General features: G+C 33.8%; 1 pseudogene; it reads left to right on the plus strand.

The window, feature by feature from the left end:
* Positions 1-17,887: 17,887 nt before the first annotated feature.
* LOC118906725 lies at positions 17,888-23,400 on the plus strand (annotated as a pseudogene).
* The last annotated feature ends 1,108 nt before the right edge of the window (positions 23,401-24,508 follow it).

Consider the following 24,508-nt stretch of genomic DNA (forward strand, 5'->3'; position numbering starts at 1 on the left):
GCAATGCAGGGTGTCGTGACAAAAAAATGAAAGAGCTTCTCTACTGATTTAGACTTATATCAAACCAAATTCAATGCCATGAAGAAGGTGGTAGGCTAATTACAGGGGGTTGATGTATAAATAAGATGTGAGAATGAGGAAAGTACACTTTGCTTAAAGAAGCTGGTTCAAGATCAGAAGAGAGCAAGCATGAGATCCTTGTACTTGTTGCTCTTTCCACCTGGAAATCAAAATTAATTTAAACAGTAACAAAATATTATAAATAGTTTAAAACCTTGTCTCTAATAACCAAATATGTCCAAGAGAATATACTACAATTAAAACACAGTCACTGCTTTTAAAGACTTTCAGATTCACTGTAATTTGTGTGCTAGCTAGCAGGTAAACAAGGATTTGTTTTAAAAAACAAGTAAAGACAATTAAGGAAGAACTATTGTCTGCCATACAAGTTAATTTCACAATGATAATGTAAATTATATGTTTACACTAATAACAGGGCCATTCTGTTTTGTTTACAAAGGTAGAGAGAAAAAGTGGGCTGAATTAACTTCATTTTGTTTTACCAGCTTCACTCTCTATCCTTCTCCACTCTGATCTCTACGCCAATAGTTTGACCCATAGTAGCTACATTAACAGTTTTTCTTATTCTATAATTTTCTGTATGGTTCAGTCAATGGGGAACTATGTAAGGGATTCATGTGAAGAAGAGTGACATCAGAGTGCTTATTTCTCTGACTTTCTCCCTAAGAGGTCACCTTGGTTTGCCTTTGACCCTCTACTGAAAGTCACAGAACCTATCAAGGTGACTCTTTCTTCCTAGGTTTTGTTAACAATTCCATTTCTCTATCCTGTCAGGCCTTAGAATCTTAACAACTGTGGGGTACTGCATTATTCTCCTTTTTTTCTTGCCTACACTCTGCTTATTTCTGTATATATTTCTTTTATCCTTATTTGAGATGTCCTCTGTTTCCTGCTAGGACCCTGACTAATAGGGAAAGCCTCATCTGACTGCTGAGAATCAGAATCAGGCTCTATTGTATGAATAAGATTTGAGGAAATTTAAAGAAGGAACAATAAAAATACTACCTCACACACTGGCATAAGGATGGTACAAGGTGGATTTATATGACTGTAAATAGGTTAGCTTTGATATAAACAATTCATGCTGTGAAAATATGAGAAATAAGGCTGTAATTATTTCTTTAAAGCAATGATTGTCAATCAGGGATGATTTTGCACCCAGGAGACATTTGGCAATGTCTGGAGACATTTATGGTTGTTAAGACTTGGGGGTGGGGGTAAGGAACAGGAGGAAATGATATTGACATCTAGTGGCTAGAGGCCAGATATGATGCTAAACATCCTACAATGCACAACACAACACAGAAAAGAATGATCTAGCCTAAAATGTCAATAGTGCCAAAGTTACCAAACCTTACTTGACAGCTAACTTTGGAGTACATTCAGTACTTCTTGACCACTTGCCCTTCCAGAAAATCTTAGTTAGGCAGGGAAGATTCATAAATTAATTCAAAAAATACTTACTGATTACATATTTTGTGTACAACACTGTGCAAGGCACTGTATTACAAGAGCATACAAAAAGGAGAGAACTTAGAATCAAATGGCAAAGAAGTCATTAATTAACTACACAAATAAATGTAAAATAGAAGCTATGTTAAAGGAGGTTGTTGAAAATATAGCAACTTAAGATGGGGGATGGGAGTTGTTGGTCAAATCAAGGAGGTCAGAAAGGACTTGCCTGAACAAGAATTCAGTAGGAATTGAGTTAGGTAGGGAAGAAATGTGAATACAGAGGAGAGAGCATGTGCAGTGTTTGGAGGTCTGAGCAACTGGCCAATTTCAAATATGTATGTACATAAGTTGTAAAGTATATTATTTCCTTGTTAGAGTATTTTTCTTTCATGGTTGCATTTGTGTTTGAAACTGTTTTATCTCCAACTAAGGAGTAAATTGTCCAGAACTAAGAACTGTTTCTTACTCCATTCAAAGCTTCCTCATGTATGAGTAATGTTCTATAAATGGTACTAATTATAATTAGCTCAATGGCCAATCATGTGCAAAACTCTAGATCCAAAATTTAGGCTCTGAAGTTGTTTGATAACTTCACTCATTTTAAAGAAAACTTGTGTGCATGTTTATGGAGAGAGATGAGGGTGACAGTTTGAAAAGGAACTGTCTCAAGTTTTCTTAGATCTAATATTCCAGTCTGTTTCATCTGTAGTGCTTGGTTTCAATGATTTGTACATTAATACATTGTACATTGTTAATGTACATTGTACATTAACAATGTACAATGTATTAATGTACATTGTACATTAATAAAGACAACAGAGCACAATACCCCAGTCTGGAGTACTGGTGGGGTGGCAGAAGACCAGGAACTTACCTCCAGCTCGGCTCTAATGACCTTGTGATATACAGAAACTTCCTGAAACTATGTGTCTGTCTCTCTGATAAAGATGTTTCTATTAATATTCTTATTATACATTTTTAAGGATACAATGACACCATACCTTTGAGGCCATACTAAAATGCATAAAATACTATGCAAATATAAGGGCGTATGCAGCAATTTTAAAAGAATAATTGGAAATTCAAAGCTTAAAATGTATCCACATGAAATCCAAAATGCAAAACATTGGCCAGTATCCAAACAGAATAATAACTATAATAAAGCTCGCAAGGCAGGCATAAATAAACCCTTGTAAGCACAGTTCAAAGACAAGAAAGAAGCTGACTGATTCCTACTATTGAGACTGTGCCATTGAAGGTTATGGTGAGAAGCCCATCTGTGGCAAATAAATCAACATTGGGCTAGCAACAATGTGACATCTAGACCCTTTGGAAGTCCTGATAGGCCAGATGTATTGGTAATCTCAAATCAGACAACTGTGAAGCCTACTTTATGACAAGTTAAGAATGAAAAATATCCACTTAGAGCTTTAGTTAGAAAAAGCTCCATGAGCACTCCCGAAAATAAAAGTGCAGAGCCAGACAACTAGAACTGTTGGGACAATTATCAGAAAATGTCCCACATGTTTGCTTAAAAATTATGAAGATGGATTTGGCAAATAACTAATCCTTGACTAATATTTAGGTTTTACCCTTACACAGCTTGGCTAAAGAGTCAGTGAGAGGGAAATGAACTTGTTATATCCATGTGTTTAAGTTCCACAGGTATTTATCAAATACATATTTTGTGCGAGGCATTTTGGTGAAAAATGCAGGAGCAATATTAGGTAATTAAATAATTGTTAATATAAAAGGCATATTTTGGTGGAAATACTAGTGTAGGAGAGTCAAGAGATCAAGCTTCTACTTCTGATTTCTGCCTAATATGCTTATGCATCAGGCTGGTAACTTACCACTATATACCTGTTTCTTAATTATAAAAAGAAAAGTGGATTAAAATAAAAATAATAGTAAACACAGAAGGTAAAATTTATTAACTGTCTATTATGTACTGAAACTATATCAGGAGTCTTTACATCCATCATCTTATTTAATGCTCACAGCAAATGTTTGAGGTAGATACCCATATTAAATTGATAAGGAAACTGAAGGAATTTATAGAGCTAAATTCACAAAGTAAGCAAGAGACAGAGCTGGGATTAAAGTTTTTCTTTACCTATATCTACCCTTTTTCCACTCTAGTATTAAGGAGTTTGGTAAACAAGCATGTGTTCAATCTTAAGATTATCTCACAAGATTCTACAGATATAAAGCATAATTACATATCAGTTATCATCTTTTCAGATGAAGTATTTTCATTCATATTCATATAGCCTCCATTATTTCCCTGTTTATTTATATCAAAATAAACATGGATAAATAAACGACAAAAAAAGATCAACTTTGCTGTTACTAATGGCTTCTAGATTCACAAGTTTAGGACTTTGTGAGAAAGATTTGAACTTTCAACTTTCTCTTTCAACATGTAGCACATTGTTAACTTCAAATGCCATACACTGAAGGAAGTGATAGTTGGGTTGATAAATTCTCTTGGTTGAATTTCATACATTCACAATTTAAAAGTAAAAGAATGAGTGGTAGGTCATAACACAGTAATTCAACTATACTGTAACAAAGAATACTCATAAACAAGGAATGACTTATGAAGATGTGTGCTTTTTTCTCAAAGATGCATAAAATTATATGCTAGTCTAAGTATTAAGTTGAGGAGATAATAACTGACATTTCAGATCTAATAATGTAAAGTTATACATCAGATATTTTTATACTTCTGCAGATATATTAATGTAAAAATCCATTTGAAGCAGTGGGATTTTAATAATGATATTCATATCAAATTTTTCTCCTAAGCAAATCTCTTGCTAAAGCTAGTTTAAATCTTCTTTCTTTTCTCTTCTCCTCTTTCATTACAGGGAGAAAAAATTAAGGAGAAAAATTGTAAGAAAGAAGGAAAGTACACACCTCATTATATCACTTCTTTATTTATAAAATTTTAACAAGTTATGTTTGTGTCTGATAGTCATGGTCAGAGGATCATGTACATGAAGTTGAACTAACTTCTGCTTTTAGGCTAAAGAAAAAATATAGGATTGGACCATTCTCATCAATTCTGCTAATTGCTGGAATTTGACATTTTGCACACATAATCAGTTTTATAATTTTGACTGAATCATAATTGTATTTAGTCCAATAACTTGATGATTTAGTTAAACTTGTGTTTCTCAATTTAATGAAAAATAAGAGTCACTACAGGTTTTGTTTTTTTTTTTAGGTTGGTCAAAGCCATTTCCATATATATATATATATATATATATATATATATATACACATATACGTATATTTCATTAAGACAAAAAAAGCATTAATTATAGGGAGAAAATGGAACAAATAAAAGATAAGAGTAAAATGCATGAAGTCAAATTCCTTCCATAATGCCTTAAACATAAGCTTGATGTAGATTATAAATTCAGCTCTAACCTTTTAACAGGCAGTTCAAACAGGGAGATCAACCACATAAGTCAAGGTCTTTATGATATAAATTAAATGATTACTTGCTGAAAATAAAATATTTCTAGTACTAGGACCAAAGAGAAATTTTTCCCAAAGAAGTAATGCATTTAGCCAATGTCCCCTAAAACTTCCTCCAAGTATCCACCATTGGAACACTACTGCATAACTTTGGCTAGAATATGTATGATTAAAAAATATATGGACAAAGCATTCCATAGATAATTATAGCCCAATTTACTTAAATATATGGTTGTAAAAATGTTAAATAAAGTATGAGCAAATAAACTTTACCAGTATGTAAAATAATATCAATATCAGTAACAGTAGTAAAGAACTGTAATTAAAATTACAGTTTTAATTTTATGCCTTGTGCAACAGTCTCTCTGTGTGCGTTTATAAATATATGTATATATGTGCATATATATACATTATCACAACAATTTCTAAATAAAATTGATAGATTTCTTTTTTAATGGAACAAAAAGGTATTGAATGTGTTCAGTTGAATACTTGGGGTTGTGTATCATCATACCCTCTGGGTCTATCTGATTCTATGGAGTCTCTGTGTCTTATATTGTCTTTGAGCTATTTTACAACTCCATAATTTGTTGGAAACTGATTTACTGCAAATAATTCTTGAATATATAATAACATGATTTGTGTCTTGTGGAATGCATTTTATTATTACACTGTGGATTTACCTGTTAGGCATATCTTTGTAAATTCATTTCAGCATTGCTTATTGACTATATGCGTGGTAGTATTAATTCTCATTTGAATCAGTTGTAACACTTTGCTGGTTTCCTCATGAATTAGTTAAATAAAATTATGACAAATGTTCATTATATATTTGTATGAGTCAGGACTTCACCTTTTTCTTATATGTATTTATGAGTACTCAGTGAGGTAAGCACTCTCTGACACTCATAGAGATATTAAGTAACTTCTCCAAGGCTAAGGAAAAATCTCATTGGTAAAGGCAAACATACACTAAGGCAGTAGATCAACCAATTATAAAACTAGGAGGAATATTAAGTACAAAATTAGAAAAATCATCTCTGTCCACAATAAGAGGTTAAGAAGCACACAAAACCAAACATGTAAATTATGATGTCAGAAATATTAAATGTGGGAGAGGGGAGTAGAAATGCTAGATTGTTAAAATGTGTGTGAACTTAAGAGATCTTCAACCTAAAATAATCATATGTGTGTGTATATATATGTGTGTATATATACCCACATATACATTTCTATATATAATCTTCATATAAACAAAAATCTGATTGGCACATACACAAAAAAGAGAAAGAAATTCAAGCATAACACTAAACATAGTCATTAATTCACAAGTGAAGGGAGAAAAAGAAGAAGAAAGAAAGAAAAAAGAACTACAAAAAAATGAAAATAATTATTAAAATGGCAATAGGTACATACCTATCAATAATTACTTTAAATGTAAATGGATCAAACTCTCCAGTCAAAAGATATAGTCTCAGAATAAATATTTTTTAAAAGACCCATATACATCTGCCCACACACTTCTCACTTCAGATTTAAAGACACACACAGACTGAAAGTGATGGGATATGGGATAGAAAAAGGTATTTTATGCAAATGCAAATGAAAAGAAAGCTGGGGTATCAATACTTATAGCAGATGAAATAGACTTTAAAACAAAGACTATAACAAGAGAAAGAGAAGGACATTACATAATGATAAACAGAGGAATCCAACAAGAAGATATAACACTTGTAAATATATATGCACTCAGCATAGGAGCACCTAATGCATACAGGGTGTATTAATAGACATAAAGGGAGAAATTGACAGTAGTATTTTAATAGTAGGGGACTTTAACAACCTATTTATATCAATGGAAAGAGTATCCAGACAAAAATATCAATAAGGAAAAAAGGAAACATTGGTTTTAAATCACACATTTGACCAGATGGACTATATATATATATATATATATATATATATATATATATATATATATATATATATATATATATATACATATATTATATATATATATATGTGTGTGTATATATATATATATATATATATGTATATATATATATATAGAGAGAGAGAGAGAGAGAGAGAGAAAGAGAGAGAGAGAGCTTTCCCTCCAAAAGAAGCAGAATAAAAATTCCTTTCAAGTGTACATGGAACATTCTCCAGGATAAATTACATGCTAGTCTACAAAATATCTCAATAAATTTAAGAAGATTGAAATCATATCAAGCATCTTTTCTGACACACTACTATGAGACTACAAGTCAAGTAAAGTAAAAACTTGCAAAGAACCCATGGAGGCTAAACAATACACTACTAAACAGCTAATGGATCAGTGAAGAAATCAAAGAGGAAATTTTTTAAAAAATACCTGGAGACAAATGAAAACAAAAACACAATGATCCAAAATATATGGGAACCAGCTAAAGAAGTTCTAAGAGGGAAGATTATAGTAATAAAAGTCTACCTCCAGAAACAAGGAAAATTGCAAATAAACAACCAAACGTTACACCTAAAGGAACTAGAAAAAGAAGAACAAAGTTTGTAAAAGGAAATAAATCATAAAGATCAGAGCAGAAATAAATGACAAAGAGATTGAAAAAATAATAGGAAAGATCAGTGAAACTAAGAGCTGGTTCTTTGACAACATTAAAAAGAAAAGTAACAAACCTTTAGCCAGACTTATTATGAAAAAAAAAAAAAAGAAAAAGAGAGAGGCCCCAAATCAATAAAATCAGAAATAAAAGAGAAGTTACAACTGACACCATGGAATTACAAAGGATCATAAGATATTACTATAAGCAATAAATGGAAAACCCACAAGAAATGGATAGATTCCTAAAATGTACAATCTTCCAAGGCTGAATCAGGAAGAAATAGGAAATATGACCAGATAGGTTACCAGTATTGAAACTGAACCAGTAATAAATACATCCCAACAAACAAATCCAAGACCACAAGCCTTCACAGGTGAATTCTACCAAACATTTAAAGAAGAGTTAACATCTATGCTTCTCAAATTATTCCAGAAAACTGAAGAGAAAGGAATGCTTCCAAGCTGATTCTCCAAGGACAACAACACCCTGACACAAAAACCAGTCAAAGACACCACAAAAAAGAAAATTACAGGCCAATATCACTGATGAAAATAGATAGAAAAACCCTCAACAAGATATTAGTAAACCAAATTCAACAATACGTGAAAAGAATCATACACCGTGATCAAGTGGGATTTATGTCATAGATACCAGAGAGTTCAGTATCTGTAAGTCAATCAACATGATACACCACATTAACAAATTGAAGAGTAAAAATCTCAATAGTTGCAGAAAAAGCTGTTGATGAAATTCAACATCCATTTATGATAAAAACTCTAAACAAAGTGGTTACAAAGGAAACATGCCTCAACATAATAAAGGCCATATATGGCCAACATCATGTTCAACAATGAAAAGCTAAAAGCATTTCCTCAAAAATCAGGAACAACACAAGGATGCCCACTCTCACTACTTTTTTACATATCATTGGAAGTTCTAGACACAGCAATCAGACATGAAAAAGAAATAGAAGGAATTCCATTGGAAAGGAAGAAGTAAAACTGTCACTGTTTGCAGATGATATAATACTATATATAGCAAATTCTTAAGATGCTACCAAAAAAGTTATTAGAACTAATAAACACATTCAGTAAAGTTGCAGGATACAAAAGTAATATACAGAAATATGTTGCATTTCTATACACTAACAACAAACTATTAGAAAGTAAAATTAAGAAAGCAATACCATTTACAATTGCATCTAAAAGAATAAAGTACATGGGAAGAAATCTAACCAAGGAGGTAAAAGACCTGTACTTGGGAAACTATAAGACATTGATGAAAGAAACTGAGGATGACAAAAACAGTTGAAAAAATATATGGTGCTCAGGGATTGACAGAATTAATATTGTTAAAATGACCATATTCCCCAGGGAAATTTACAGATTCAGTGCAATCTCTATCAAAATACCAATGACATTTTATACAGAACTGGAACAGATAATTCTAAAACTTAAGGGGAAAGAAAAAAGACCCTGAATAGCCAAGAGAATCTTAAGAAAAAAAAAAGAACAAAGCTGAAGGTATCTTGCTCCCTGTTTTCAGGCTATACTACAAAGCTACAGTAATCAAAACAATATGGAACTGGCACAAACACAGACACATAGATCAAGGGAACAGAGTAGAGAGCCCAGAAATAAACTCATACTTATATGGTCAATTAATCTATGACAAAGGAGGCAAGAATAAACAATGGGGACAGAACTTCTTCAATAAATGGTATTGGGCAAACTCGACAGCTACATGCCAAAGAATAAAACTGGACTACTGTCTCACAACATATACAAAAATAAAACCAAAATGTATTAAAAAACTTAAATGTAGGACCTGAAACCATAAAACTCCGAGAAGAAAACATAGGCAGAATGATTTTTGACATTGGTCTTAGCAATATTCTTTTGGATCTATCTCCTCAGACAAGGAAAACAAAAGCAAAAATAAACAAATGATACTACACCAAACTAAAAACTTTTCCACAGTGAAGAAAATTATGGAAAAAACAAAAAGATAGCTTACTAATGGGTAAATATTTTTGCAAGCAATGTATCTGATAAGGGGTTAATATCCAAAATATACAAAGAACTCATACAACTCAACATCAAAAAAACAACTTGATAAAAAATAGGCATAAGATCTGAATAGACATTTTCCCAAGAAAGACATACAGATGGCCAACAGACACATGAAAAGGTTCTCAGTATCAATAATCATCAGGAAAATGCAAATCAAAACCACAATGATAATTCTATTTTTAGTTTTTTCCCCAGCAATCCCACTACTGGGCATATACCCTGAGAAAACTATAATTCAAAAAGGCACATACAACCCAATGTTTATTGCAGCACTATTTATAATAGCCAGGTCATGGAAGCAACCTAAATGTCCATTGACAGATGGATAAAGAAGATGTGGTATATACAGTGGAATATTACACAGCCATTAAAAGGAATGAAATTGGGTCATTTGTAGAGATGTGGATGGACCTAGAGACTGTCAGACAGAGTGAAGTAAGTCAGAAAGAGAAAAACAGATATTGTTTATGAACACGTATATGTGGAATCCAGCAAAATGGTACAGATGAACCTGTTTGCAAGGCAGAAATAAAGAAACAGAAGCAGAGGACAAACATATGAACACCAAGGGGGGAAAGGGAGGATGGGATGAATTGGGAGACTGGGATTGACATATATACACTAATAAGTATAAAATCAATAATTAATGAGAACCTGCTGTATAGCACAGGGAACTCTATTTAATGCTCTGTGGTAACCTAAAAGGGAAGGAAATCCAAAACAGAGAGGATATATGTATACATATAGCTGATTCACTTCGCTGTACAGCAGAAACTAACACAACATTATAAAGCAACTATACCCCAATTAACACACACACACACACACACACACACACACACAATGAGATACTACATCATACATGTCAGAATAGCTATATCAAAAAGATAAAAGTAAGAAATTTTGTTGAGGATGTGGAGCAAAGGGATTCTTCGAGTGCTGTTGGTGGGATTGTAAATTGGTGCAGACTCTATGGAAAACAGTATAGAATGTTCCTCAAAAATTAAAAAGAGAACTGCCATATGATCTAGTAATTTATCTTCTGGGTGTTTACCTGAAGAAAACAGAAACTCTAATTATAAATAATGCATGTATTCCAATGTTTTTTGCAGCATTATATATAATAGCCAAGGAATGGAAGCAACCTGTGTCCATAGATAAATGGATAAAAAAGTTGTGTGAGATATATATATATATACCCCTTTGCCAAAGGGGAGACGGTTGGGGTGATGAATGAAATAGGTGAGGAAGATTAAGAGGTCCTGTTATAAAATAAATGAACCACAAGGATGTAATGAACAATACAGTGAGTATAGCCAATAATATTGTGCTAACTTTGTCTAGTGACAAATGTTAACTAGATTGTCATGTTGGTCATTTTGTAATGCATAAAAATATTGAATAACTATGTTGTACACCTGAAAGTAATATAATATTTTAAGTCAATTACATTTCAATAAAAAAGCAAGAATGTGTCAAAGAATTATCACCCCAACAATTTAATATTATACGGGAAGTCCAGGTAGTATCAAGATTAAAAAAACATTGCACAGTTGGAATAAATATGCTATTTATAAATATTATTATGATTATCTATATAGAATATACTAAGACTTTTGAGAAGGAATAAAAGAATTAGTAGAAGAACTCAGCAAATTTGTTAGATATAATATACGTTATCAAATATCAATAGTATTTTTACACATACTAATAAAAATTATAAAAATAAAATATGAAAAAATAAATTCATGTTAGCAAAATAAACTATATACTATAAAGTATATACTATTCCTGATATACTCAGGAACAAATACAACAAAACTATAGGTATTTAAAAGAGAAAATTACAATATATTTTTGAAAAATTACAAGAGAAATAATAATGATTATGACAGTTACTGTGTTATTTAAAATGTGTCAGTTCTCCAAATTCACATGAAAAGGTCCAAGCATGCAAATCTTTTTTTTTTTTTTTAATTTTTATTTATTTATCTTTGGCTGTGTTGGGTCTTCGTTTCTGTGCGAGGGCTTTCCCTAGTTGCAGCGAGTGGGGGGTCACTCTTCATTGTGGTGCACAGGTCTCTCACTGTTGTGGTCTCTCTTGTTGCGGAGCACAGGCTCCAGACGTGCAGGCTCAGTAGTTGTGGCTCATGGGCCTAGTTGCTCCGTGGCATGTGGGATCTTCCCACACCAGGGCTGGAACCCGTGTCCCCTGCATTGGCAGGCAGATTCCCAACCACTGCACCACCAGGGAAGCCCCAAGCATGCAAATCTTAAAACAAACAAAAATCAAAGAGAGAAGACTTGCCCTAGTGAGTTCAAGGTTTAGTATAATGCTATCTTTCAACAGTAATTACAACAGAATAATGTTGGTGCAAGGATGATCAGAAAAGACACTGACAATTGTATGGACAATGTTATACTTTAGAAGATGTAGTAGAAATTTGGGGGTAAAATAAGAATGCTTTAACAAACAGTGTTTGAGAAAATTGCCTTTCTTTTTATTTTAATGTACAACAGGTCCTTATTAGTTATCCATTTTATACATATTAGTGTATATATTTCAATCCCAATCTCCCAATTCATCACACCACCACCACCCCACCTCCACTTTCCCCTCTTGGTGTCCATATGTTTGTTCTCTACATCTGTGTCTTAATTCCTGCCCTGCAGACTGGTTCATCTGTACCATTCTTCTAGGTTCCACCTATATGCATTAATATACGATATTTGTTTTTCTCTTTCTGACTTACTTCATTCTGTATGACAGTCTCTAGATCCATCCACGTCTCTACAAGTGACTCAATTTCATTCTTTTTTTATGGCTGAGTAATATTGTATATATGTACCACACTTCTTTACCCATTTGTCTGTCAATGGGCATTTAGGTTGCTTCCATGACCTGGTTACTGTAAATAGTGCTGCAGTGAACATTGGGGTGAATGTGTCTTTTTGAATTATGGTTTTCTCCAGGTATATGCCCAGTAGTGGGATTGCTGGGTCATATGGTAATTCTATTTTTAGTTCTTTAATAACCTCCATACTGTTCTCCATAGTGGCTGTATCAATTTACATTCCCACCAACAGTGCAAGAGGGCTGCCTTTTCTCCACACCCTCTCCAGCATTTGTTGTTTGTAGATTTCCTGATGATGCCCATTCTAACTGGTGTGAGGTGATAACTCATTGTAGTTTTGATTTGCATTTCTCTAATAATTAGTGATGTTGAGCAGCTTTTCATGTGATTCTTTGCCATCTGTATGTCTTCTTTGGAGAAATGTCTATTTAGGTCTTCTGCCCATTTTTGGATTGGGATTTTTTTTTTTTAATATTGAGCTGCATGAGCTGTGTATGTATTTTGGAGATTAATCCTTTGTCTGTTGATTCGTTTGTGAATATTTTCTCCAATTCTGAGGGTTGTCTTTTCGTTTTGTTTGTAGTTTCCTTTGCTTTGCAAAACCTTTTAAGTTTCATTAGGTCCCATTTGTTTATTTTTATTTTTATTTCCATTTCTCTAGGTGGTGGATCAAAAAAGATCTTGCTGTGATTTATGTCAAAGAGTGTTCTTCTTATGTTTTCCTCTAAGAGTTTTATAGTGTCCAGTCTTACATTTAGGGCTCAAATGCATTTTGAGTTTATTTTTGTGTATGGTGTTAGAGAGTGTACTAATTTCATTCCTTTACACATAGCTGTCCACTTTTCCCAGCACAATTTACTGAAGAGACTGTCTTTTCCCCATTGTATATGCTTGCCTCCTTTGTCATAGATTAGTTGACCATAGGTGCATGGGTTTATCTCTGGGCTTTCTATCCTGTTCCATTGATCTATATTTCTGTTTTTGTGCCAGTACTATGCTGTCTTGATTACTGTAGCTTTGTAGGATAGTCTGAAGTCAGGGAGTCTGATTTCTCCAGCTCCGTTTTTTCCCCTCAAGACTGCTTTGGCTATTCGGGATCTTTTTTATCCCCATACAAATTTTAAGATTTTTTGTTCTAGTTCTGTAAAAAAATACCATTGGTAATTTGATAGCGATTGCATTGAATCTGTAGATTGCTTTGGGTAGTATAGTCATTTTCACAATATTGATTCCTCCAATCCAATAACATGGGAGGTCTCTCTATCTGTTGGTATCGTTTTTAATTTCTTTCATCAGTGTCTTATAATTTTCTGCATACAGGTCTTTTGTTTCCCTAGGTAGGTTTATTCCTAAGTATTTTATTCTTTTTGTTGCAATGGTACATGGGAGTGTTTCCTTAATTTCTCTTTCAGTTTTTTGACCATTAGTGTATAGGAATGCAAGAGATTTCTGTGCATTAACTTTGTATCCTGCAACTTTACTAAATTCATTGATTAACTTGAGTAGCTTTCTGGTGGCATGTTTAGGATTTCTATGTATAGTATCATGTCATCTGCAAACACTAACAGTTTTACTTCTTCTTTTCCAATTTGTATTCATTTTATTTCTTTTTCTTCTCTGATTGCTGTGGCTAAGACTTCCAAAGCTATGTTGAGTCATAATGGCAAGAGTGGACATCCTTGTCTTGTTCCTGATCTTAGAGGAAATATTTTCAGTTTTTCACCATTGAGAATGATGTTTGTTGTGGGTTTGTCATATATGGCCCTTATTATGTTGAGGTAGGTTCCCTCTATGCCCACTTTCTGTAGAGTTTTTATTATAAATGGGTGTTGAATTTTGTCAAAAGCTTTTTCTGCATCTATTGAGATGATCATATGGTTTTATTCTTCAATTTGTTAATATGGTGTATCACATTGATTGATTTGCATATATTGAAGAATCCTTGCATCCCTGGGATAAATTCTACTTGATCATGGTGTATGATACTTTTAACATGTGGTTTGATTTTGTTTGCTAGTATTTTGTTGAGGAGTTTTGCATCTATATTCATCAGTGATATTGGTCCGTAGTTTTCTTTTTTTGTGGTATCTTTGTTTGGTTTTGATATTAGGGTGATAGTGAACTCATAGAATGAGTTTGGGAGTGTTCCTTCTTCTGCAATTTTTTGGAAGAATTTGAGAAGAATGGGTGTTAGCTCTTCTCTAAATGTGTGATAGAATTCACCAGTGAAGCCATCTGGTCCTGGATTTTTGTTTGTTGGAAGATTTTTAATCACACTTTCAATTTCATTGCTTGTGATTCCTCTGTTCATATTTTCTCTTTCTTCCTGGTTCAGTCTTGGAAGGTTATACCTTTCTAAGAATTTGTCCGTTTCTTCCAGGTTGTCTATTTTATTGGCATCGAGTTGCATGTAGTAGTCTCTTAGGATGCTTTGTATTTTTGCGGTGTCTGTTGTAACTTCTCCTTTTTCATTTCTAATTTCATTGATTTGAGCCCTCTCCCTCTTTTTCTTGATGAGTCTGGCTGATTGTTTATCAATTTTGTTTATCCTCTCAAAGAACCAGCTTTTAGTTTCATTGATCTTTGCTCTTGTATTCTTTGTTTCTATTTCATTTATTTCTGCTCTGATCTTTACGATTTCTTTCCTTCTACTAAATTTGGGTTTTGCTTTTTCTTCTTTCTCTAGTTCCTTTAGGTGTAAGGTTATATTGTTTATATGACATTTTTCTTGTTTCTTTAGGTAGGCTTGTATAGCTATAAACTTTCCTCTCAGAACTTCTTTTGCTTCATTCCATAGGTTTTGAATCATCGTGTTTTCATTGTAATTTGTCTGTTAGTATATTTTGGTTTCCTCTTTGATTTCTTCAGTGATCTCTTGGTTACTTAGTAACGTATTGTTTAACCTCCATGTGTTTGTGTTTTGTGTTTTTTTTACCTGTAATTGATTTCTAATCTCATAGTGTTGTGGTCAGAAAAGATGCTTGATATGATTTCAGTTTTCTTAAATTTACTGAGGCTTGATTTGTGAGCCAAGATGTGATGTATCATGGAGAATGTTCCGTGCACACTAAGAGGAAAGTGTGATCTGCTGTTTTTAGATGGAATGTCCTATAATTATCAATTAAACCTATATGGTCTACTGTGTCATTTATAGTCCCCCACTATTATTGTGTTACTGTTGATTTCCTCCTTTATAGTTGTTAGCAGTTGCCTTATGTATTGCTCCTATGTTGGGTGCATATATATTTATAATTTTTATGTCTTCTTCTTGGATTGATCCCTTGATCATTATGTAGTGTCCTTCCTTGTCTCTTGTAACATTCTTTATTTAAATTCTATATTATCAGATATGAGTATTGCCACTCCAGCTTTCTTTTGATTTCCATTTGCATGGAATATCTTTTTCCATACCCTCACTTTCAGTCTGTGTGTGTCCCTACGTATGAAGTGGGTCTCTTATAGACAGCATGTATATGGGTCTTGTTTTTGTATCCATTCAGCGAGCCTGTTTCTTTTGGTTGTAGCATTTAATCCCTTCATGTTTAAGGTAATTATCGATATGTATGCTCCTATTACCATTTTCTTAATTGGTATGGGTTTGTTTTGTTGGTCCTTATCTTCTCTTGTGTTTCCCACTAAAGAAGATCCTTTAGCATTTGTTTTAGAGCTGGTTTGGTGGTGCTGAATTCTCTTAGCTTTTGCTTGTCTGTAAAGCTTTTGATTTCTCTGTCGATTCTGAATGAGATCCTTGCCGGGTAGGGTAATCTTGGTTGTAGTTTCTTCCCTTTCATCACTTTAGTTATGTCATGCCACTCCCTTCTGGCTTGTAGAGTTTCTGCTGAGAAATCAGCTATTAACGTTATGGGAGTTTTCTTGTATGTTATTTGTCATTTTTCTCTGGTTGCTTTCAATTATTTTTCTTTGTCTTTAATTTTTGTCAGTTTGATTACTCTATGTCTCCATGTGTTTCTCTTTGGATGTATCTTGCCTGGGATTCTCTGTGCTTCCTGGACTTGAGTGGCTATTTCCTTTCCCATGTTAGGGAAATTTTCGACTATAATCTCTTCAAATATTTTCTTGGATCCCTTCTCTCTCTCTTCTCCTTCTGGGACCCCTATAATGTATATGTTGTTGCATTTTATTTTGTCCCAGAGGTGTCTTAGGCTGTCTTTATTTCTTTTCATTCTTTTTTCTTTATTCTGTTCTGTGGCAGTGAATTCCACCATTCTGTCTTCCAGGTCACTTATCCCTTCTTCTGCCTCAGTTATTCTGCTATTGATTCTTTCTAGTGTATTTTTCATTTCAGTTTTTGTATTGTTCACATCTGTTTGTTTGTTCATTAATTCTTCTAGGTGTTTGTTCTTTAATTCTTCTAGGTCTCTGTTACAGATTTCTTGCGTCTGCTCGATCTTTGCCTCCATTCTTTTTCCGAGGTCTTGGATCATCTTTGCTATCATTATTCTGAATTCTTTTTCTGGAAGGTTGCCTATCTCCACTTCTTTTAGTTGTTTTTCCGGGGTTTTATCTTGTTCCTTTGTCTGGTACATAGACCTCTGCCTTTTCATCTTGTCTATCTTTCTGTGAGTGCAGTTTTTGTTCCACAGGCTGCAGGATTGTAGTTATTCTTGTTTCTTCTCGAGACAATTGACTTTCTATTTGGAAGAAAAAAGCAAAATTTTATTCCTGTATTGAATCAAATACAAAATAAATATCAGTTGGGTTAAAGACTCAAGAAGCAAAACTTTATAACATTTAGTAGAAATTATAAGAGCTTGACTTTAAGATCTCAGGGTAGTAAAAGATCTCTTAAATCAGACTCAAAAGACAAAATCATACACAAAATAAGACTTATTTTTGTATAAACTTCAAACACTTCTTCATAACAAAGGAATCTAAGAACACTAAAAATTATAAGATATGTAAAAGCCTATGTAAATATATTTGCTTCATAAAACAAACAAGGAATTCATTTTGTGGAAAAAATGTATGACCTCCCACATGAATCAGTAGGAAAAGGAAATACAACACAATAGAAGTTAGATACAGGCTATGTATAGGCAATTCACAGAAGAATAAAATGTAATTGCTATTAAGCATATGAAGTTGTTCAATCTCATAAGAATCAAGAAAAATGTAAAATAAAACTATAATGAGGGGTGCTGCCCATGGTGAGGAGTTGGTGGTCCCTCAGCGTCCCGAGTCCCGCTGGCTCATTCTCCTTTAGCCAGAAACCCTTCCCCTGGGCCTGTGTGGGAGGAGCAGTGCCTCTGAGGGGAGCTGTGAGCCTGCCGTCCCTGGTCTCTCCTTAACAGTGGTGGCTTTTCAGTAGGGCAATATGTTCAAGAGAATGGCCGAATTTGGGATTGACTCTGGCAGGAGAGTGAAGGGGGTTACTATCTTTAAACCAATAGTTTATGGTAATGTTGCTCAATATTTTGGAAAGAAAAGAAGAGGATGGGCACACCCATCAATGGACAGTATATGTAAAACCATATATTCAATAGAAATGAGGATATGTCAGCATATGTGAAGAAAATCCACTTTAAATTATATGAATGTTATGGCAGTCCTTTTAGAGTTGTTACTAAGCCTCCATATGAAATTACTGAAACGGGATGGGGTGAATTTGAAATAATCATCAAAATATTTTTCATTGAACCTAATGAAAGACCTTAACCCTGTAACATTTATTAAAGCTGTTTCAATCAAACACCAATGCAATGCTGGGAAAAAAGTCAGTGGTTTCAGAGTTCCATGATGAAATGATGTTTCAAGACCCAACAGCAATAATGCACCAATTATTAACATCTTGTCAGTTTACTTTAGGAGCCTATAAGCATGAAACAGGATTTGCAGAACTTGAAGTGAAAACCGAGAAAAAATTAGAAGCTGAGGGAAAAAAAAGAGAAAAAAAAACAAGCTTTGACTGGGACAAAGTGAGAGAGTAGCATTGACATATATACACTACCAAATGTAAAATAGATAGTGAGAAGCAGCTGCATAGCACAGGGAGATCCGCTTGGTGCTTTGTGACCACCTAGAGGGGTGGGATAGGGAAGGTTGGAGGGGACATGGGGATATATGTATACATATAGCTGATTCACTTTGTTAAATAGCAGAAACTAACACACCATTTTAAAGCAATTATACTCCAATAAAGATGTTAAAAAAAAAAAACAAGCTTTGAAATTGCAGAGCTTAAAGAGAGATTAAAAGCAAGTCGTGACACTATAAATTGTTTACAAAATGAAATCAAGAAACTTGAAAAGATGTTCCGACAAAAGTAATATAAACAGTTCTGAAGAGAACTCAATAGTAAGGGAAACTAAAAATAAGATAGACATTAAAGGAGAGATGGACTACAAATGCTGTGATGTTTCTTAGAGGAACTGCATATATAGCTGTTGACCATAGATTTCTCAGCAATGAAGTTAAAGTATTTGTAATTTACAAGCAATCTTTAATGTGAAATATATGTGTATAAAAAGAATGAATGCTATATAGGCATTTTATCAACGCATTTTGGGGTAGTTCTATGATATTAAGCACAATTTTAAAACACTTCTATTGCATTGTATGTATAGCTTATCCTTTTGACAGGCATCAAAATTTCACTATAAAGTATAACTTGTAAAAATTTTGTACTTCCCTAGTAGTTAGAATTAGTGGTAACATTAATGTGTATATTTAATTTCTTAAGTTCTTACCTGCCCCATCCCATCTCTTATGTATCTGATGTGCCCAGTGTTCAGTAAGCACTCAATAAATGCAGTTTACAGAAAAAACAATACACTGAGATACCATTTCATCCCCATCACATTAAGGAAAAAAAAAAAAAAAAAAAAAAAGGAACAATTGGACAGTACCAAATGTTGATAAGAATGTATTTTGGTAAGGAACACTGAGACCCTGCTGGCAATATCATACATTTTTACAACTTTGGAGAGTGGTTTGTTAATATAAACATGAAATATTTGTATACTAATATATGTATATTTATCAATTCTATATAGTGCAATTATTATCAAACTGTTACAGCAATTGTTAAAATAAAACTCAAACTTGTGTGCTACTAGAATAAATATATTATCTTGAACATTACTTGGAGCATCCTTAAAAATCACCTGTTTGCAATACATCTACTTAGGTGACTTGTTTAATTTGCCAGTAAATTTCTCAACTACCATTCAGTTATATGATGAGAGGCTTCTATTTAGAGTGATAACTTTGTTTTTAGAACAGTTGTCATGTAGCCCTTCATTTTGGTAGAAATTAACAAAAGCAGTTGGTTATTAAAGCAATGAAATTTGTAGAGTTAGTGTAAGAAATCAATAAGCCAAGTTGGATATTAATGGCCCAAGACCCTTCATGGCATAAGAACTGACACTTGGTGGTATCTTGAAAGGATACTCAACATCAAGTCCAAGGAAACAAATGTTGAAAGTCAAGGGAATTGTCATCATGGCCTGGAGACTAAAGATTTATAGAATCCTGCTCTCCCATGGGAAACAGACTGAAAACTGAAAAAGCCTAGCCTCAGCCTTGTCATGTTACCTAAAAATTAAATCTATGTTCTAGAATTGAAATTAGCATCCTTCTTTTTAGGCTCTGATATTCAGGAGAGGAATACACTATCTAAAATAAGTCTTGAAAAACTAAGAGTTTCTTCCAACAAGGGCATAGCTGTTGTCAGTTTTGAGAAGACTTTTCACCCTGGTCTATTGGCAGTGAGCACTGAGAGAAATTCCTTGGGACCCTGCCTAAGTTGTTGTAGGAAACATTTGGACATATGGAAGTAAGTATGTTAGAGACTGGTTGATGCCAGAATCTTGACTGTTTCCCTTACATTGGTCCCTTCTCTGGAGACCTGATTCTACCTGATACTTCAGCAAAACCATCCTGGCAGAAGAGGGTCGTAGAGAGAAAAAAAGTCACCTCTTTGAGAAAGACCTGCTTTTTTACCTTTGTGGTTCATGGCTGCAATTGGAATAGTTTTAAACATAGTTTTAAAAACTATAATTACAAAAGTAAAATTAACATTAATACTATAAAACACACATCTACTTATATAAAGTCTAGACAGTATGAGATGCCAAGAAATAATAACCTCACAAAACATCACATTATGTTACCTATACATTAGCCCTCATTGCACAGGTGACCTTTGTGTTTCTTGTATCTCTATGTGGAACCTAAATGACAGGGAGACCTTCTGAGGGTGAAGATGAGAGCTCAGGTGTGGCTTCTGGTACTGAGGTGCATATGGTAGCAGTTAAATGTCAAGAAAGGTCCCCTGACTATTTGTTGTTGGATTAGAATTTCTCAAACCAACACCATCTTTCTAGATATGCTTCTTAAAAATCAGCAAAGAGAGGACTCAAACTCAAGGAAACTTAAGAAAAACTACAAAATGACAAGAAACAGAGAAAATATAAGAGGTGTGTGGGGTGAGGAGATAGAAATTAAAAAGTAATTAAAACTAAAATAAATAGTAGGAGGAGTAGTAAAAGCAATGTATATATAATGTGGTATAACTTAGAGAGTTAAAATACCAGAAAAGAAATCTATGGCAAAATTGAAATAAAAAAATAAATAAAATTAAAAAGTAGTAGTAATAGGAGTGTAGTATAAAAAATAAAGAAGGCTGAAGAAAGCCATATTTAAATGAAAAAACATCAAACATTGAGAAGATGAGAGATGGATGAGGAAAAGGGGTGGGGGGGTTAATAAAAATTACTAGAAGCAACTAAGGAATGAGAATTTTTAAGAGTTCTCAGAGCTGTCCAACTTTCTTTCTCGAGAGATACTGCACCACAATCCCCTACCATGTGATTCTCATGGGCAGAACTTAGGGATAATAACTTGCCAGCAGTTTTCACTCCCTTAAAGGGCAGGCTGATAAAGGCATTATCTGAAAAGGTGAAAACATGAGTTCATATCACAGAGCTATTTGTACAGTTTCTGAGTTTCAAAAGCAACAGCCAATTCAGGCTAAGAAAACATTATACTTGCTGCCTAGTTGTAGCCTGGTGCTGTCTGATCAGTTGTTTCCTGTTCACAATAGTTATTTGGAGTGGAGTTTATACTACTCTCCACTATAAGATGGTCAAATAGTAATGTTTTCACATGATTCACATAAATGGACAGGGTGAGAACTTCAGTAAAGACTTCAGCCAGGTGCTGAGGAATTTTCCAAGAAGGAAGAGCCTTCATAAATGCCCCAGGGGAAATTATACACTGTCTGTTCACGGAATTTCCTGGAATAGTGGTGGAAGATTAAACTCTGTATCCAAAAAGTGTATAGACCCAAGCTGTACTGGAACTAAATAAAGACAGAATTTTCCTAATAATCTGGAGCTGAAAACAAGGCTTCCAAATGAGACTAGAAATCAGGGGTTCTCCCCATCATTCTGTCCATCTTGCATGAGTGTCCTGTAAATGTAAAACAATGGGTGCTATAAGAATTTGAGGCAAGGTAGTGTTTAAATGGGTTTATTATAGATGCTTTTTGATGGTAACGTGCTGTTTTCTTTTTTCTTTTTCTTTTCTAGGACCATTAAATGAATTGATGTTGATTGAGGTCTGCACTTAAAATCAGAATCACTGGGTCACCAATTTTACTTTCTTTCAGAAAGTAATTGGTAGAAATGGATTATTCCTCCCACAGTATTTTCTAATTTACTCTTCTAAATAAGGGCACAGAACAAAGATGTAGGAACTGGAAGTACTTTTCCTTATTGCATAAGGAAATTCAAGTGTGCTGACCTCCTGACCATGATGTATAAGTCTAATGATTTTAAAATTACTTTTGCCTGCTGAGTTGTACATTATAGCTTGGGACTAACTAATTATCATTTTAAACTGAACAGATTATGTAAATGAGTGTGTTTGTCAGTTTATTCCTTTCTTTGTGTATACTATGAGAGGCAGGAATGGTTTCTCAAATAAAACAAATTAAACATCTGTGCTTAGGGTCATCTCAGTGTTAAAACACTTGTTTTCTCATAAAGCTGGTTTTATACCTAAACAAGCAAATACTTCAGAGGAAGATTGTTTTGAAGGACAGTAGGAAGTTGTCATTCTCCACAAAACTAGCTCTTGTTTTTGTTTTTGCTTTTTTCCCAGATTTGCCCTTTTGTCCTCACTGATTTTTTTTTTTTTAATTTAAATCTACTGGTAGTTGGGAGATGTTTGTTTTGATAGGAAGAATGGTTTATTGGATCCTTTCCTTAAGTGACAAGAAGGGGTTATGCTCAGTGTGACAATAGAGTAGAGGCAGGGTTAGTTTGAGACCCTAAAGGGACAGCCCCCAAAGAGCAGAAAATGTGAAGAGTCAAGGGACATGAGAGGACTGGAAGCAGAAAGAAGAAAATTGTTTGCATCTGTGAATGTTAACAAGTCTTATATTTGACCCAATTCCTGTAGGTATGGAACACAGATATATAAACACAAGCTAAACTTGGAAAATGATGCCCAAGGAGGGTTGACTATTATTTCTTCCCTGCTCCCTAGCATAGAGTTTGAATCTTAGTTTGGAAAATCATTTGAGTGGTTAACCCTTTTCCTGCTCTTTGCTGCCTCTCCTCTTCCCTGCAACAGCTATGATTCTGCATTGATCTCTTTGTTTCTAGATTATTAACTTGGATGATCAGGCTTGAAACACCACCTGATTTTCTTCTGATCTTACAAACAATCAGGTAAGAACAAGCCACAGTGTGTCATGTCTTCTATTTTTATACTCAACTTTCTTTTCCTAGGTCAAATGCAGACTCAGAGGAGAAAGCTTCAGGGCATGCTATTATCAGAAGAGCAGTTATACAGGAAATGCTGGAAATGGGTTGGAAATGAGGAATCAGAGAAAAGGATGGTGAGGAGGTAGCTTTTGGTCTAGTGTGTGCTACTAGTTTGACTCAATCATTTAGCGTTTGGCACAGATTAGAAAGAATTCAACCATCAGGTTTAATCTTGAGTCTGAGGCAGCAACAAATGACCTGGTGTTAAAATAAATATGTGATCAAGCTATTTCCAAATAATGGTAAATATCAAGTGGAAACCATCAATGAAATAAACTTGTCCACCCTACCCACAAAGTGAAAGAAAAAAATGGATATTCGCCTTCTAAGATTATTTAATGTAATTTTCAAGCAGTTCTCACTGTCAGAATATACTTTACATGTACTCCCAATAAGTAGTATTGTAAAATGACCCTGAATGCAAGTCTTATTTTTTAAATGAGAGGATAAACTCTGTCAGCAATAAAGTTATTTTAATTTGTATAACATTTTACAGTACACATACATTCACATATTGTAGGTCAACTAAAATAAGTAAAATAACTTGTACCTATGATCATGCATCTTGAAAGACATGGATGACAAACTGATTCTGCTGAGTCAAAATCTGAAGTTTTCTCAATTACTAATTAAGCTACAGTCACTTATTCAATGTATTTTTATTGATTGATTCAATTCAACCAGTCAATATAATTCAGTAAGTATTTATTGAGTACCAACTGCGCCCAGCATTTTCATAAGCATTAATAGAAAATTTAAAAAGGAAAGAGATATGATACTGTACTGCTCACAAGAAGATTGTACAGAAAGATTGTGTAGGAAGACAATAGTAAAAAGGTGTAAATTTGAGAAAAGTGGAAAGGGAGAAGAAATGAGTTGCTCTGACTGCCTGGTGCCAGGTAATTTAAAATGTACTATCTATTTTAACCTTTTTAACAGTCATTCAAAGCACACACTGCTTCTCTTTTATATGGTGGAAGTGCAAACAAAAAGAAGTTACACAACTTGCCCACCCGGCCCCCAGTGGGTGTGGATTCAACTCCATCAGCCTCATCTTCTCCCCATCAAACTTTTCTCTTTTCCAAGAATTATAAATAAATGAAAGGCAAAACTCATTTACTATGTAAGTTCATGAAGAGGAGAGAATAGGACTGATTATTTTG

This window comes from Balaenoptera musculus, chromosome 14 (assembly GCF_009873245.2).
Source record: "Balaenoptera musculus isolate JJ_BM4_2016_0621 chromosome 14, mBalMus1.pri.v3, whole genome shotgun sequence".
Taxonomy (NCBI): Eukaryota; Metazoa; Chordata; class Mammalia; order Artiodactyla; family Balaenopteridae; genus Balaenoptera; species Balaenoptera musculus.